Consider the following 15,983-nt stretch of genomic DNA (forward strand, 5'->3'; position numbering starts at 1 on the left):
TCAGGAGTTTGAGACCAGCCTGGCCAACATGGCAAAACCCCGTCTCTACTAAAAATGTCAAAATTGGCCAGGCGTGGCGGCGTGCGCCTGTAATCCCAGCTACTTGGGAGGCTGAGGCAGGAGAATTGCTTGAACCTAGGAAGCAGAGGTTGCGGTGAGCCAAGATTGCGCCATTCCACTCCAGCCTGGGCAATTGAGTGAGACCATCTCAAAAAAAAAAAAAAAAAAAAAAAAAGAAAAGAAAATGGAAATGATGTTAGAACTATGAGATACAACCAAATTAAGACTCATTAAGTGCCTGTATAAAGAAAAATGAAAGCATAAAAACATGAACAGAACATTCAATTCAAAAACGCTAGGGAAAAAAGGTAAACTGAAAGAAAGCAGAAAGGAGAAATTCATGAAGATAAAAACAGAATTAATGGGGTTGGGAAACAGTGCAACAGTAGGAACCAATAAATGAAAGTTTGTTTTTTTGCAAAAGGTTAATAGAAAGATAAATCACTGGCAGTGTCTTATTTGGGAAAGTAAAAATAGAAGATAACTTGGGAGACAGAATCATTAAAACATAGGAAAATTTCACATCTAATGAGAGTCGTTTGTACAACTCTATGCAAGCGAATTTGAACACCTGGCTGAAACAGTCAGCTTTCTAGTAAATTACGATTTGCCAGAAGCGGTCCTAGTCACATGTATCTAGATTGGAAGACTTACCATTGTTATGACGGCAATACTCCCCAAATTGATTAACAGATTCATTGCAATCCCTATCAAAATCCTGGTTGCCTTTTTTTTTTTTTTTAAAGAAATTGACAGTTAATTCTAAAATTCATATAGAAATGCAAGGGACCTAGAGTAGCCAAAACAATCTTGAAAAAGGATAACAAAGTTGGACTCCCATTTCCCAATCTAAAAATTTACTGAAAAGCTACAGTAATTAAGACTGTGATACTGGTATAACGATGTAAGCTTAGACACATACATCAATGGAATAGAATTGAGAGTCTGGAAATAAACCCTTACACTGTGGTCAGTTGATCTTCAATAAAGATGGCAAGACAATTCAATAGAAACCAAGAATAGTCTTTACAACAAATGGTGCTAGGATGACTGACTATCCACATGCAAATGAATGAAGTTGGACCCTACCACACACCATATATGAAAATTAACTCAAAATGAATAAAAGGGCTGGGCGCAGTGGCTCACGCCTGTAATTCCAGCACTTTGGGAGGCCAAGGTGGGCGGATCACCTGAGGTCGGGAGTTCAAGACCGGCCTGGCCAACATGACGAAACCCCATCTCTACTAAACATACAAAAATTAGCCGGGCCTGGTGGCTCACACCTGTAATCCCAGCTACTTGGGAGGCTGAGGCAGAAGAATCGCTGGAACCCGGGAGGCAGGGGTTGCAGTGAGCCGAGATTGCACCACTGCACTCCAGTCTGGGCAACAGAGTGAGACTGTCTCAAAAAAAGTAAAAAAGAAAAAAAAAAAAAGAAGATCTCAATAAAGAGCTAAAATTTAAGACCCTTAGAAGAAAACATTGGTGTGAATGTTTGTGACCTTGGATTAGGCAGTGGTTTCTTAGCTATAATACCTCAAACAAGCAACCCAAGACAAAAATAGATAAATTGAATTTCACCAAAATTAAAAACTTCTGTGCTTCAAAGGACACTGTCAAGAAGATAAAGAGACAAGCCACAGAGTGGGAGAAAACATTTGCAAATCATATATCTGATAAGGGGTCTAGTACCTGTAATAGATAAAAAATTGACAACAATAAAAAGACAAATAACCCAATTAAAATGTGGACAAAGTATTTGAATAGATATTTCTCTAAGGAAGATTATTCAGTGGCCAAAAAAACACATGAAAATATGCTAAGCATCATTAGTCATCAGGGAAATGCAAATCAAAATCGTAATTAAATACTACTTTAGATCTACTAGAATGGCTGTAATTTTAAAAATGAAAGATAGCAATTGTTGGTGGAAATACAAAATGGTGCTTTAGAAAACAGTTTAGTAGTTCCTGAGAAAGTTAAATGTAGAGTTACCATATGACCCAGCAAATTCTTTCCTAGGCATATACTGAAGAGAAATGAAAAAATATGTCCACACAAAAACTTGTGGATGAATGATCATAGTAGCATTATTTATAACAGCCAACAACTCACATGTCTGTCAGGTGATGAATGGATAAACGAAACATGATATATTTATAAAATAGACTATTATTCAGCTGTAAAAAGGAATGAAGTACTGATACGTGTTACAACGCGGATGAATCTAGAAAACATTATGCTGAGTGAAAGAAGCTGGACACAGAAGGCCACATGTGTATGACATTTATATGAAATGTCGAGAGCAGGCAAATCTGTAGACACACAGATCAGTGGCTGTGAGGAGGTAAGGGGAGGGAGGGATGGACATAACTGCTACCAGGTATGGGGATTCTTTATGGGGTGATTAAAATGTTCTAGGATTAGATGGTGGTGATGGTAGCTCAACCTTGTGAATATACTAAAAACCACTGGATTATACACTTAAAAATCAATTGATGAAAAAAGCAAACCAAACAAACTGATCTCATAAAGATAGAAAATCTGAACACACTAATTTATGCAGAATCATTAGGCAAGTTTTCAGAGTTCTCTCACCAAAAGGCTTCAATCCAGATAGTTTCATAGGATAATTCTTACCAAAGAAGAACATTTCAGCTCTAGCGCTACTTCACCTCTTTCAGAGGATAGGAAAAGAAGGAAGACTTCCAAATTCTTTTCCCAAAGTAAATATAATGTTGATACCAAAAACCTAACAAATATTGCATTAAAAAAACTTACAAAACAATCTTCTGAATATCTGTACACAAATTGTAAATAAAATATTAGCAACAAAAATCAGTGGCGCATGTAAGCAAGTGGAGGTTTATTCCAGAAATGTAAAAATAGTTCTGTACTGGGAAGGTTATTAATGTAATTTATCATAGAAACAGATCTGTGAAGAAAAATCATAGGATCATCTCTATAGAGGCATTTGACGGAATTCACATATTCATAATTTTAAAGACTCAATAAAGTAGAAATTAAGGACATGCTTTCTTAGCATAAAATATGTGTGTTTCAGCCCAAAATCTAGTTTCTTACTTAATAAAGAAGGCACAAACAGCATTTTCATTAATGTCAGGAATAAGATAATGATATCTGCATTTGCTGTTATTATTTAGTATTGACTAGAAGTATTAACCAATATAATTAGACAGGTGATAACAGACACATAAGTATTTGACATTAAATGGTATAAAGATAGAAGAAAGAGCTATCTTTTTTCACAGATATATGATTAAATATGTGTGGAATGGAAAAATTACAAAGAAAAATAATATTTGCTAAAGTATAGTAGGGAATAAAATTAATATATAGAAATAAAGAGTGTTCAACTATACAAACAATGCCCAGTTGGATGATATAATGGAAAATAAGACTCATTTACAGTAGCAACAAAAAAGCTAAAATTTATAGACAAAAATATAACAAAAATATGCTACATTCAGATAACCTGAAATATATAAAAATAGATGAACAAATAGACATACTATGTTTTTGGATAAGAAGACCTGAAATTATAAAGATGTCAAATAATCCTAAATTAACTTATTAAGTTAACACAATCTCAATTAAAATATCATCAGATCTTTTCTGGAGCTAGATAAGTGAATTTTGATTTTCATAAGAAAAGTTAGCAAGAATAGGCAAGAAAACTCTGATAAAGAGTAAGGTGGTGAGTTTAGCTTTTTTTGATATTAAAACATATTACAAATCCTCTATTGTTAAAACAGTATGGCATAATGGATCAATGAGATAGAATAGAAAATCCAGAAATTGTTCCAAGTGCATATGGAAAGTTAATATAGGATATAAATGGCATCTCTGATGTGTGGGAAAAACATAGATTTAACTGGATAGCTATTTGGAAAAATATAAAATTGGATCTATACTTCATGCTGTATAGTAAGATAAAGTTGGTGTGCAACAAGTATCTAGGTTTAAAACAAAACCTTGTTAAGTATTTAAAAATATGAATGAATTCCATTATAAACTTGGAGTAGGAAAAATAAAACAAAAGCCAGATGTAAAAAGATTTTAAAATTTAATAAAATTTTACATAATAAAATTTTATGCCAAAAAAAGAATTATAAAATCAAGAGATTTTATAACATCTTGAGAAAAATCTTACATTGTAAATGGCTAATAACCCTGATATTGTGTAAAAGTGGTAACTCTTTAACAAATTTTGATTAACCAGAAATTTCCATTCCTTGACCACAGAGAAAAAAGGAATCTAGTATGCCATTATTTTGAAATTTAATTTTTCAGTGTACCCCCTTATTTACTGCATTATTCACAATAGCCAATATAGGGAATTAACATAAGTGTCCAAACAAATGAAGGGGTACGGAAAATGTGATATGTATACACAGTGGAATATTATCCAGTATTTTAAAAACGTTTCATTTTGAAATAATTTTAGAGTTATATAAATGCAAAAAAAATAGTACCCAGGATGGGCAACGTAATGAAACCTTGTCTCTACAAAAAAAAAAAAAAAGCCAAGCATGGTAGCTTATGCCTGTGGTTCCAGCTACTCAGGAGGTTGAGGTGGTTGGATGGCTTGAACCCAGGAGTTTGAGGCTGCAGTGAACTATGATGGCATCACTGCACTCCAGCCTGGGCAACAGAGTGAGACCCTGCCTCTAAAAAAAAAAAAATTGTGCAAGAGAGTTTCTGTGTATCCCTCACCCCATTCACATCTTACATAAGTACACTACAATGATCAAAACCAAGAAATTAATCTTGGTTCAGTACCATCAACTGAACTAGAGACGTACTAGAGTTTCACCAGTTTTTCCACGAATTCCCTCCTCTCTCCCAGGATCCATGCAGAACCCTGTCCTGCACTGTGGTCTTGTCTCTTTAGCCCTCCAATCTGTGACAGTTCCTCTTTCAAGACCTTGATACTTTTGAAAAATCCTGCTGAATTCTTTTTTAGAATGTCCCTCGATTTGGGTTTGCCAGATATTTTCCTGTGATTAGATTGAGGCAGTATATTTTTGGCGAGAATACTACACACAAGTGAGTTTGTGCCCTTCTCGGAGCATCATGTCAGGGAATCCATGATGTTGCTATGCTTTAGTACTGATGATGTTCACCTTAATTGCTTGCTTAAGATGGTGTCTGCCAGGTTTCCCCACAGCAAAGTTATGAATTTTCCTTTTGTATTTGGTAAATATCTTGGAAGAGATACTTCGAGACTGTGCAAATATTGCTTCCCCCCAGACTCTGGCCCACAAGTAGCATCCGTCGGTCGATCTCGCCTGTGACTGTTTTTACTGCGGTTTTTGCCAAGCGGCGTTTCGGTGTCATTTTTAACAAGGAAATTCCAGGACAGTGGGCTTGTTCTTGTTTTGTTTGGGCAGTTGGCAGCCATTGGGCAATGTGGAATTTAGAATTACTTGGGCCTTTCCCAACACAGAAAAATGCTGTAGTCTATTAATTCAGTAAACATTTATGAAACCCTTGTTATAACCAAGGCCTCTTGGAGAAATACACAGACAGCACGGGGTCTGGTCTGCACCTGAGTCTTTTTCTCTGCCACTACTTTTCACCTTGAATCACACTCGCCATCAAGATTTGTTAGAAGATGTTACCGCAAAAAGTGCTGAGAGACAAGCCCAGGAGTCAGAGGATGGGACCAATTTCCAGTTTTGCCCCAGACTAGCTATGTTACTAGCAGGGCGAGTCAGATAGCGTCTCAAAGTTCTAGTCTCCTTATTTTTAAAATGAGGAATATAATATAGATTGATATAAGAATTAAATGAGTGGATATATATGAAAGTACTGTTTAATTGAAAGGCATTTTTTCAGCTATAAAGTGTTCTACAAATTCATTAATTATTGGCTGGGCACAGTGGCTCCCGCCTGTAATCCCAGCACTTTGGGAGGCTGGGGCAGGAGGATCGATTGAGCCCAGGAGTTCAAGACCAGCCTGGCCAACATAGCGAGGCCCTGTGTATAAAAAACAAACACACAAACATGAATTATTCAACAAATACCTGATTTCCTATTAAGTGTGAGCTTTTTCTAGGTGTTAGAATATAACAATGAAAGACAAGGCCTCCGCCCTCAAGGAACTTATATTTTCGAGGAGAAAGATGGATCATGGACAAGTAAGCAAGTAATAAATATAATTTCAAATAGTAATAAATGCTATACTGTAAATAAAACGGGATTATGTAACAAAATGTACTGTAAAGAAAATAAAGGAGGATAATACATTAGAGAGTTGGGGTGTGGTTAGGTGGGATGGAATAGTTCAGATGTTCTGGTCAGGGAAAGTGTCTCTGGAAGTAATTTTTGAGGTAAGAACTTTAAGATTAGAAGGAGTCTGCTGTGTGAACTAGGGGAAAGCAAATATAAAGGCCCTTTGAAGGGGAGAGGGTTAGGACGCTGGAGTAAAGCAAAGAGGATGGTGTACCTGTGAGGTCGCTAGAGAGTGGTGTAAAGTCAAGCCAAAAAGCTTGGAGGGTCAAATGATGTAGAGCCTTACATGCTGTGAAAAAGAAGTTTCTCGGTGCAGTTTGTCAGGAAGAAGTTGACCAGGAAGCCGTTGAAGGGTTTTAAGCAGGGCATTACATGTTCTGATTTTCATTTTAAAAAGATTGTTCTGGCTGCTGTGAGAATGGATTGAGATGGCTGGCGAGAGCAGAAGCAGAATGACAGCCTGTGGTCTACTGCAGTGGTCCAGGCAAGAGGGAATGGTGGTCAGGCAAGCTTGGTGGCAGTGAGTTGTAAGATGTTATTGTTATGGGCTAAATTATGTCCCCTCCAAATTCATGTCTTAGAGTCGTAACCTCCGGTATACCTCAGAATGTAACCTTAGTTGGAGATAAGGTCTTTAAAGAGATGATTAAATTAAAAAGCCCAAACCAAAGGGAGGTGATTAAGTTAAAATGAGGCCATTAGGGTGGGCCCTAATCCAATCTGACTTGTGTCCTTATAAGAAGAGGAAGTTTGGACACCCAGAGAGACACTGGGATGCTCACGCACAGAGGGGTGACCAGGTGAGGGCACAGGGAGAAAAAGTGGCCCCTAGAAATTAAGGAAGGCCTCAGAAGCAGCCAACCTGCTGACCCCTTGATCTAGGACCTCTGGCCTCCGGAACCAAGAAAATCAATTTCTGTGGTTTAAGTCACACACTCTATGGTAATTTGTTATAGCAGCCCTAGCAAACTGATAGAACTATGAAAATGCTGGTTATGGTGGTGATTTTTTCATTGTATTTATCACTACCTAAAATTCGCTTACATTTCTTTATGTTTATTCTTTCACTCCCTTGATTGTAAGTTCCATTACAGCAGGGATTTTGTCTAATTCATAGTAATCACAGCACCAAGGGGAGTGCCTGCGCCATGGCAGATGAAAAGTGACTGTGTGGTTAAATTATTTCTCAGTCACTCTGTGTAATATCCAGTATTTTATAGAGCTTTTGTTTTTAATGATATATAGAAGATCCAGAGTTTATTAGGTGGCTACAAACTCTAGCACATAGGACTATATAAGAAATAATACTGCAGCAAGTTAGAACCAGGTGTTCAGGAGCATGTTTTAGCAGTGGAGAAGTGATCTCTTGATTAGAGGGACCTTGGATAAAAGAAGCCTTTTTTGAACAGAATAGCTCTGCTGAATAAAGAGATTTAGTCACTATTTTACCTTCATTTCATGGCTTTTTCAAAATAAGGTTCATGTGTGAAAAATGCCCTCCATAAGGGCGAGGTCTTTATTTTGTTCTCTGCTGTTCTGTAAATGATACCAGCACATCACAGGCTTCAAATATTTGTTAAATGAATGAAAACCATTTTCAAATCCTGCTTTGTCCTTAGACATTTTTGGATTGCTTTAAATGTTCTCTTATCCTTAGCATAATATTAGCTATTTAATAGAGCAGGTAAAATGTTTTGCCCTTTTGGTCTCTTATAATTGTGTGAAATGTTCTGAATCTGGTCTTCACTTTGGTGTTTTTGACCTTAGGCTGCCCTTAAACGGAAGTCACAGCCTAGCTCAATGGCACTGGCTCCCCCTTGTGTCAGGAACGTGATACTACACCCACTAAATGCCAGCCTGCCAAGAACCAAGCTTCCCCGGGTCAAACATTTTAAGTGGTCCAAATGCTATACATAATTAAATGATGACACTGTGATTGGGCCACCTTATTGGGGATCATTTGTTCTGAAATAGTCTTACTCCTAGCCCCTACTGTATATATAGTACAGGTACAGAAAAATATTTTTTATACTTGTAACCATAAAGGCTTTTGGAGTTACTTTGTACTTCTTATCAATGTAAGACATCTACTTTGACAAAAGAAATCGAATGTTGACCGAGTATGGTGGCTCATGCCTGCAATACCAGCACTTTGGGAGGCCAAGGCGGGCAGATCACTTGAGGTCAGGAGTTTGAGATCAACCTGGCCAGCATGGTGAAACCCTGTCACTACTAAAAACACAAAAAATTAGCTGCGCGTGGTGGTAGGCACTTGTAATCCCAGCTACTTGGGAGGCTGAGGCAGGAAAATTGCTTGAACCTGGGAAGCGGAGGTTGCAGTGAGCCGAGATCGCTCAACTGCACTCCAGCCTGGGCGACAGAGCGAGACTCTGTCTCGAAGAAGAAAAAAAAAAAAAGAAAGAAAAGGAAATCAAATGTGTCAGCATATTTTAAATACTTTATATGGAACAGTTGATTTTCATTTTCTTTCAAAAGCCTACCAAAATTGAGGAGTTAGCATTTTTTTAATCCCATGAAATCAATTTAAAAGGAAGAAAATTATTTTTCAAAGAGACAAAATTTTTTTTTTCAAGAGTAGTATTTGATTTCTATTTTGTGTACATGGTAGAATACTGAGTGAGTTGCTTCTAGCCACTCTTGCTGTTGAGGAGATGAACCTGTACAGGGACGGCCCCAGGAAGGCCTCTTTAGCTGTCTGAATGGAGTGATTTTGACTCTCACCATCAGTGGTGTGCTGGAGCCAGATTGTGCCGACTTATCCCAGCTCACAAGAGCTAATGGCTAAATTTCAGGAATTCTGCAAACTAATGTTTAAAGCTACTTTATATTAAAAATAAATTATATAGATTTAATTCAATTATATTAAAAAATAAAGGTGCTTTCTTCAGCAGCACTTATCTAAGATCAGAACAACATTGAGAAGATGAGCATGGCACCTGCACAGGCTGACACACAAATTTATGAAGCTTCCCATATTTTTTCAGGTTATTCTATATAACATGCACAATAAATGCTTTTATTAACAATGACAAAAAGAAAGGTAATAAATACTCACAATTTACCACTTCCTAATTACTTTACTATATTTTACTCATATTTATGCTTTGAGGTTATTTGTGTCTAGTGTATGTATGGTGAATGTACCATATAATAATGGTATGCTATTGTGCATTTCTTTCAGACTCCACCTTTAGTGATTTCATGTTTGTAATTGGCAGCTTGAAATCCATCTTGGTACAATGGAAATAAAACCACCATGGAAATAAAAAAGGCTCCAAATCAGGGCTTTTTGCCAATGAGGAGCCAATGATAACCAGCCCATTACTGTATGCAAAATGAGTTTGTATCTTTTTTCTCTACTCCAAAAACTTAAAAGAAGGAATTATTAAACTTTAAAAAGCTATTTTAATTTTATTTTACTACATTGGTTTCCGTTTTTTTATTTTATTATTTATTTATTTATTTTTATTTTCTTTATTTATTTTCTTTATTTTTTATTTATTTTATTTATTTTATTTTCTTTTTTTGAGATGGAGTCTTGCTCTGTCACCCAGGCTGGAGTGCAGTGGCACCATCTCAGCTCACTGCAAGCTCCGCCTCCCGGGTTCAAGCGATTCTCCTGCCTCAGCCTCCTGAGTAGGTGGGATTACAGGCACCTGCCACCACGCCTGGCTGTGTGTGTGTGTGTGTGTGTGTGTGTGTGTGTGTGTGTGTGTGTTTAATAGAGATGGGTTTCACCACGTTGGTCAGGCTGGTCTTGAACTCCTGACCTCAAGCAATCCTCGGCCCCCCGACAACAAAGTGCTGGGATTACAGGCGTGAGCCACCATGCCCGGCTTGGTTTCAGTTTCTTAAATAGTTGTCTGAAAAGATAACTTTAATAAATTTGAATTCTCTACTAATTTTAATAATGTTAAGAATAGTTTTAAAATTTGCTTTAATTTAATTTAATTTATTTATGTTGAGATAGAGTCTTGTTCTGCCAACCAGGCTACGGTGTGATGGCACCATCATAGAGCTCACTGCAGCTTCAACTTCACCTGCTCAAGTGATCCTCCCATCTCAGCCTCCAGAGTAGCTGGAACTACAGCCACATACCACCATGCCTGGCTAATTTTAAATTTTTTTGTGTAGAAACGGGGTCTCAGTGTATTGCCCAGGGTGGTCTTGAACCCCTGGACACAGGTGGTCTTCCCGCCTCAGCCTTCCACAGTGCTGGGATCACAGGTGCGAGCCACCTTGCCTTGTCACTGGTCGAGGGTCGTGACTGCAAGTTGCCCAGGTTCTTGGCATTTTGAACAAAGCATTGGACAAAATGCCCAGCAAAGCAAAGAAAGTGTGAAGCAACAGAAGAACAAACGCAGGGTGTCACTGAAAATGCAAGTACACTCCACAGTGTGGGAGCGGGCCAGAGCAGCAGCTCCGGGGTCCAGATGCAGAGTCATCTTGGGTCCAAATACCCACTAGAAGTTTCCCATCGGCCACTTCATGTTCACCTGTGTAAATGAAGTGGTAGCCCACAGTCGGTCTGAATGGTTACAGAAAGCAGTCAACCAGAGGCTGAAGCGAAGTTACAAAGGTCACACTCCTGTGCAAACAGGAGTTGGTTCTCACAGCCAATCAGAGGCTAGGATGAAGTTACAAAGTTATACCTCTATGCAAACAAAGACTTGGCAGGCAATCAGTCTGATTGGTTGTGGACAGCAGCCATTCAGAGGCTGGAGTGAACAGATGCAGAGGAAGACAGCCTGCAATCAGTCTGGTTTGTTGCAGACAGCAGATTTCCCATCTGCCTCCCAGAGAAGGTAGCGAGTTTGCAAAGGGAGCAGCCTCAGGTCCTCTTATTACTTAGGCTGGAAAGTTAGGGTTTTCCTTTCATTTGAGTTCTAGGAAGTCAGTGTGAAACAGCCTTAGGTTCCCTGCCCCAGACCCGATTCCCCTGCCTCAGCCTGGCCTAAAAGCTTTACTTTAATCTTTAATCAGTTCACTTCATTCAAAGTCTCATTTAGTAGAAAAAGGTTAACCAACCTTAATATTGTATATAATTTTACCAGTTATTTTATCTTTCTCTTTCATTTTCTAGTTCCTGTCTAATGTCTTGTTTTCTTATTTCTAAACTTCTTTCTTTGATTTTCATCATTAAGCTATGAAGTTTTTTTCCTATCTCCTGTAACTTTCTTTTCACCGATTTCAGTGTTTTCACATTTTTCTCTTCAGCTGTCTCCCTTTGCAGACCTTGATCCTCTTTCTCAGAATTAATGGCCTGATCTTTTCCTGACTTGTGCTCCTTCTCGTCTTCTCTTTTACTCTCAGCTCACCTTTAGGATCCTCACTACTCCTGAGGCCGAACTGTTAGCAATACGGTTTCCTCCACTGTGGCCAGGATCCCAGCTCCATCCTGATACCATCTGGACATATACAGGCCCACCTGGCCCCTCCTGCTGTTTTCCCATGTCCTTGGCACTGGAATTACGATGTGAGAATAGTGCATAGGATCGTTCGGTCATTTGTGCCTCTAGCCCCATGTTTCAGGACATGGGAGGACAAGGGAAGCTCTGAGTCGTTTTTGCTTCTGCTACAATTTCTTTTTATTCTCATCTCAAGGAATTTGGAAGACCTTTTGAAATAAATGCATCTCATTCCATTATCATTTGAGGAAAGAAACATTTGAGAAGAAAGGGCGATTAATATTTAAACACCACCTCCCTTCCTCTACCTCATTTGCCCTTATATTTTTTTCTTCTCACTTACTCTCTTATATTGCCTTTATTGGGCAACTACGTCAACGAATTGCCACTGAAAGGCACCTGACCCGTGAGCTGCCTTGGGGTGAGGTCAGTGTGATCCTTCAGCTGGGAGCCGTTGCTCCTCTTTAGAGGGCGAGCCATTGCTTCCGCTGGTGAGCCGAGCCTGGAGCGCACCGAGTCCATCTCAAAACCCATGTCTTCCAGCAGCAGGGAGCCCCTCACAGCGCTGCTTTCATCAGCGTTCATGAAGGATGAAAAGGGCTTCGTCTTTTCCATACACACTTGACTCTTGAGCAGTGTGGGGGTTCGGAGCACTGATCTCCCCTACAGTTGAAAACCCACATATAACTTTTGACTCTCCGAAAACACAACTAACAGCCTGCTGTGGACTGAAAACCTTACTGATAACATAAACATCAATTAACACATATTTTAGATGTTATATGTATTATCTACTGTATTCTTACACTAAAGTAAACTAATGTTACTTTAATAAGAGAAAATATTAGGCCAGGCGTGGTGGCTCACACCTATAATCCCAGCAGTTTGGGAGGCTGAGGCAGGCAGATCACTTGAGGCCAAGAGTTCAAGACCAGCCTGGCCAACATGGTAAGACCCTATCTCTACTAAAAATACAAAAATTAGCCAGGTGTGGTGGCGGGCACCTGTAATCCCTGCTACTTAGGAGGCTGAGGCAGGAGAATCGCATGAACCTGGGAGGCGGAGGTTGCAGCAAGCAGAGATGGCGCCACGGCACTCCAGCCTGGTCGAGAGAGCTAGACTGCATCTCAAAATATATGTATATGTGTATTATTAAGAAAATCATAAGGGGCCGGTGCAGTGGCTCATGCCTGTAATCCCAGCACCAGCACTTTGGAAGGCCAAGGCAGGTGGATCACTTGAGGTCAGGAGTTGGAGACCAGCCTGGCCAACATGGTGAAACCTCGTCTCTACTAAAAATAAAAAGTAAACTTAGCTGAACGTGGTGACACATACCTGTGATCTCTGCTACTTGAGAGGCTGTGGCAGGGGAATCACTTGAACCCTGAAGGCAGAGGTTGCAGTGAGCCGAGATGGTGCCACAGCACTCCAGTCTGGGTGACAGAGAGGCACTCTGTCTAAAAAAAAAAAAAGAAAAAGAAAAAAAGAAGAGAAAATATATTTACTACTCATTAAGAGGAGGTAGATCATCACAAAGGTCTTCATTCTCATCTTCACATGGAATAGGCTGAGGAGGAGGAGGAGGAGGAGGAAGAGGGGTTGGTCTTGTTTGGAGTGGCAGAGACAGAAGAAAATCCACATCTCAGTGGACTTGTGCTGTTCACACCATGTTGTTTGAGGGTCCACTGTGCCTTTCTTTTACCTGCAAGGAATGGTGGACTGACACACAGCCTCATCTCAACTTTCACTTCAGGAAACAGTATTGTAGATCTCTCCAGGGTTGCCAGGTTTCTGGAGTACTGAGTGAAAATGTTGTAACTAATATATTTTATTATGAAACTGAGGATTAAGACATCCTTCCTAACAAGCTTTTCAAGTCAAAGTGATACAGATAGTGTAACACAAAAGAGTAAATTGTTTTATAAATAGTTTATTTATATGAGGCAGGATTTCTGTTATTGTTTGCTATTACTGTGGTTTTGATGAATGAGAGTGAAATGTGCATATCTTTTTTTTTTTTAAATAAAGTCTTTTTATTTAAAAAATTTCAAACTTCTAAACTGTAAGAGTGGTGCCCTGAACTCCTGTGCACTTTTACTCACATTCACCAATCCCTCATGATCTGCCACATTTGTTTTCACCTCCTCTTTCTCCTTCTCCCTCTCTCCCCGTTTCTCTCTATATATGCACAAACACACATACGTATTTATACATTTTATTATTATTGTGATTTTCATCATCACCATTTTGCTAGACTATTTGAGAGTAAATTGTAAACATTGTAACCTCTCCTGGAAAAGGTTCACTGTGGATCTTTCTTTCTTTCTTTCTTTCTTTCTTTCTTTCTTTCTTCTTTCTTCTTTCTTTCTTTCTTTCTTTCTTTCTTTCCTTCTTTCTTTCCTTCCTTCCTTCTTTCTTTCTTCTTTCTTTCTTTCTTTCTTTCTTTCTTTCTTTCTTTCTTCTTTCTTTCTTTCTTTCTTTCTTTCTTTCTTCTTTCTTCTCTTCTTCCTTCTTTCCTTCTTTCTTTCTTTTCTTTCTTTTCTTTCTTTCTTTCTGGTGTCTGGCTATATTGTCCAGGTGGGAAATGGACGTGAACTCCTGGGCTTCAGTGCTCCTTCTACCCCAGCTTCCCAAGTAGCTTGGACTACAGGTGTGCACCATTGGGGTCTTCCTTCCTTTCTTTTTTTTTTGAGACAGAGTCCCACTCCGTCACCCAGATGGGAGTGCAGTGGCTCAATCTCGACTCACTGCAACCTCTCCCTCCCGGGTTCAAGGGATTCTCATGCCTCAGCCTCTCAAGTAGCTGGAATTACAGGTGTGCACCATCATGCCTGGCTAATTTTTGTATTTTTAGTAGAGACAAGGTTTTGCCATGTGGGCCAGGCTGGTCTCGAGCTCCTGGCCTCAAGTGATCCGCCCACCTTGGCCTCCCAAAGTGCTGGGATTACAGGCGTGAGCCGCTGCGCCCGGCCTCAGTGGGGCCTTCTAAGACAAGAACATTCTCTTCCATAAGCCGCAGTGTCTGTGTGTTTCTTAAAGATAATCTTAGAGTCAGAGCACTTGGGTTAGGATGTCATTGGGCTCATTCCTCTGCTTCTTGCAGGTAAATTTCTAAACAGTACAAAACTGATATTTTCTGGGAGTGATAAACGCAAATTCTTATGGGGGCCAGCCTGTGATATAAAAGTGCGAATCAGAGTTCGTGCAGTGCTCATGACGTGTGTGCATGCCCCACCTAAACAAATAAACACGCCAATCCTGCACTAAAGAAAACGGAAATAAGAAAGAAAAACAAAAACAACAACAAAAAATATCTGATGGCCAAGTTTGTCACTTGGGTCAACAGTTTGCGGCCCTGGATCTATGGCGAGAGCTCCCGTGGGGTGGGATATCCACAGCTGTCTTTGGAAGCACTGTGTCATAGTTAGGAAGTTCTCCTTTAAGTCTGAATGCGTGACTGAGATTTATGAGAGGCAGCAGTTGCAGTGGCGGGTGGCATGGGTGCTAGACTGGGTTGTGAATCCCGTTTCTACCATTTGCTCCCAGTGTGATCTTGGGAAAATTTCTTAACCTTTCTGTGATTCATTTTTCCTCATCTGTAAACTAGTACCTATCGCACACAGCTGTCATGAGGAAGAATATGTAAAGCACCTTACACCAGGGTCTGGCACACGTCATAAGACACTGTTGAACTGGATTCTGCTAACAGGAACCTGATGGCTAGAGGCTATTTTTTCTCACATCCATGCAGATCTTGATCCTGGTATAAGGGGAGAGGGATGTGAGGACTGTTCCTCCTAGAAGACTTAGAGGAGATGTTCATTCTTGAGCCAGAAAGCTACATAATCTACTTTTCTCCCATTGTGAGTGGCTTTCTATTGTTCTTACCCCCGTGTTGTTCCTTCCTTTCTTTCTTTCTTTCCTTCTTTCTTTCTTTCTTTCTTTCTTTCTTTCTTTCTTTCTTTCTTTCTTTCTTTCTTTCTTTCTTTCTTTCTTTCTTTCTTTCTTTTTTCTTTCCTTCTTTCCTTCCTTCCTTCCTTCCTTCCTTTCTTCCTTCTTTCCTTCTTTCTTTCTTTCTTCTTTCCTTCTTTCCTTCTTTCCTTCTTTCCTTCTTTCCTTCCTTCTTTCCTTCCTTCCTTCCTTCTTTCCTTCTTTCCTTCCTTCTTTCCTTCTTTCTTTCTTTCTTTCTTTCTTTCTTTCTTTTCTTTCTTTCTTTCTTTCTTTTCTTTCTTT

At 39.3% G+C, this 15,983-nt stretch overlaps 1 protein-coding gene and 1 non-coding gene across 4 annotated transcripts in view; both read left to right on the top strand.

The window, feature by feature from the left end:
- Positions 1-15,983, top strand: part of EFCAB2 (EF-hand calcium binding domain 2) — a 162,951-nt gene that overhangs the window by 73,961 nt on the left and 73,007 nt on the right. The window lies entirely within an intron of this gene.
- LOC115899383 lies at positions 9,219-9,322 on the top strand. Its single transcript, XR_004059105.1, has one exon. It is a non-coding gene; the product is annotated as a U6 spliceosomal RNA (small nuclear RNA).

Source organism: Rhinopithecus roxellana, chromosome 8 (genome assembly GCF_007565055.1).
Source record: "Rhinopithecus roxellana isolate Shanxi Qingling chromosome 8, ASM756505v1, whole genome shotgun sequence".
Taxonomy (NCBI): Eukaryota; Metazoa; Chordata; class Mammalia; order Primates; family Cercopithecidae; genus Rhinopithecus; species Rhinopithecus roxellana.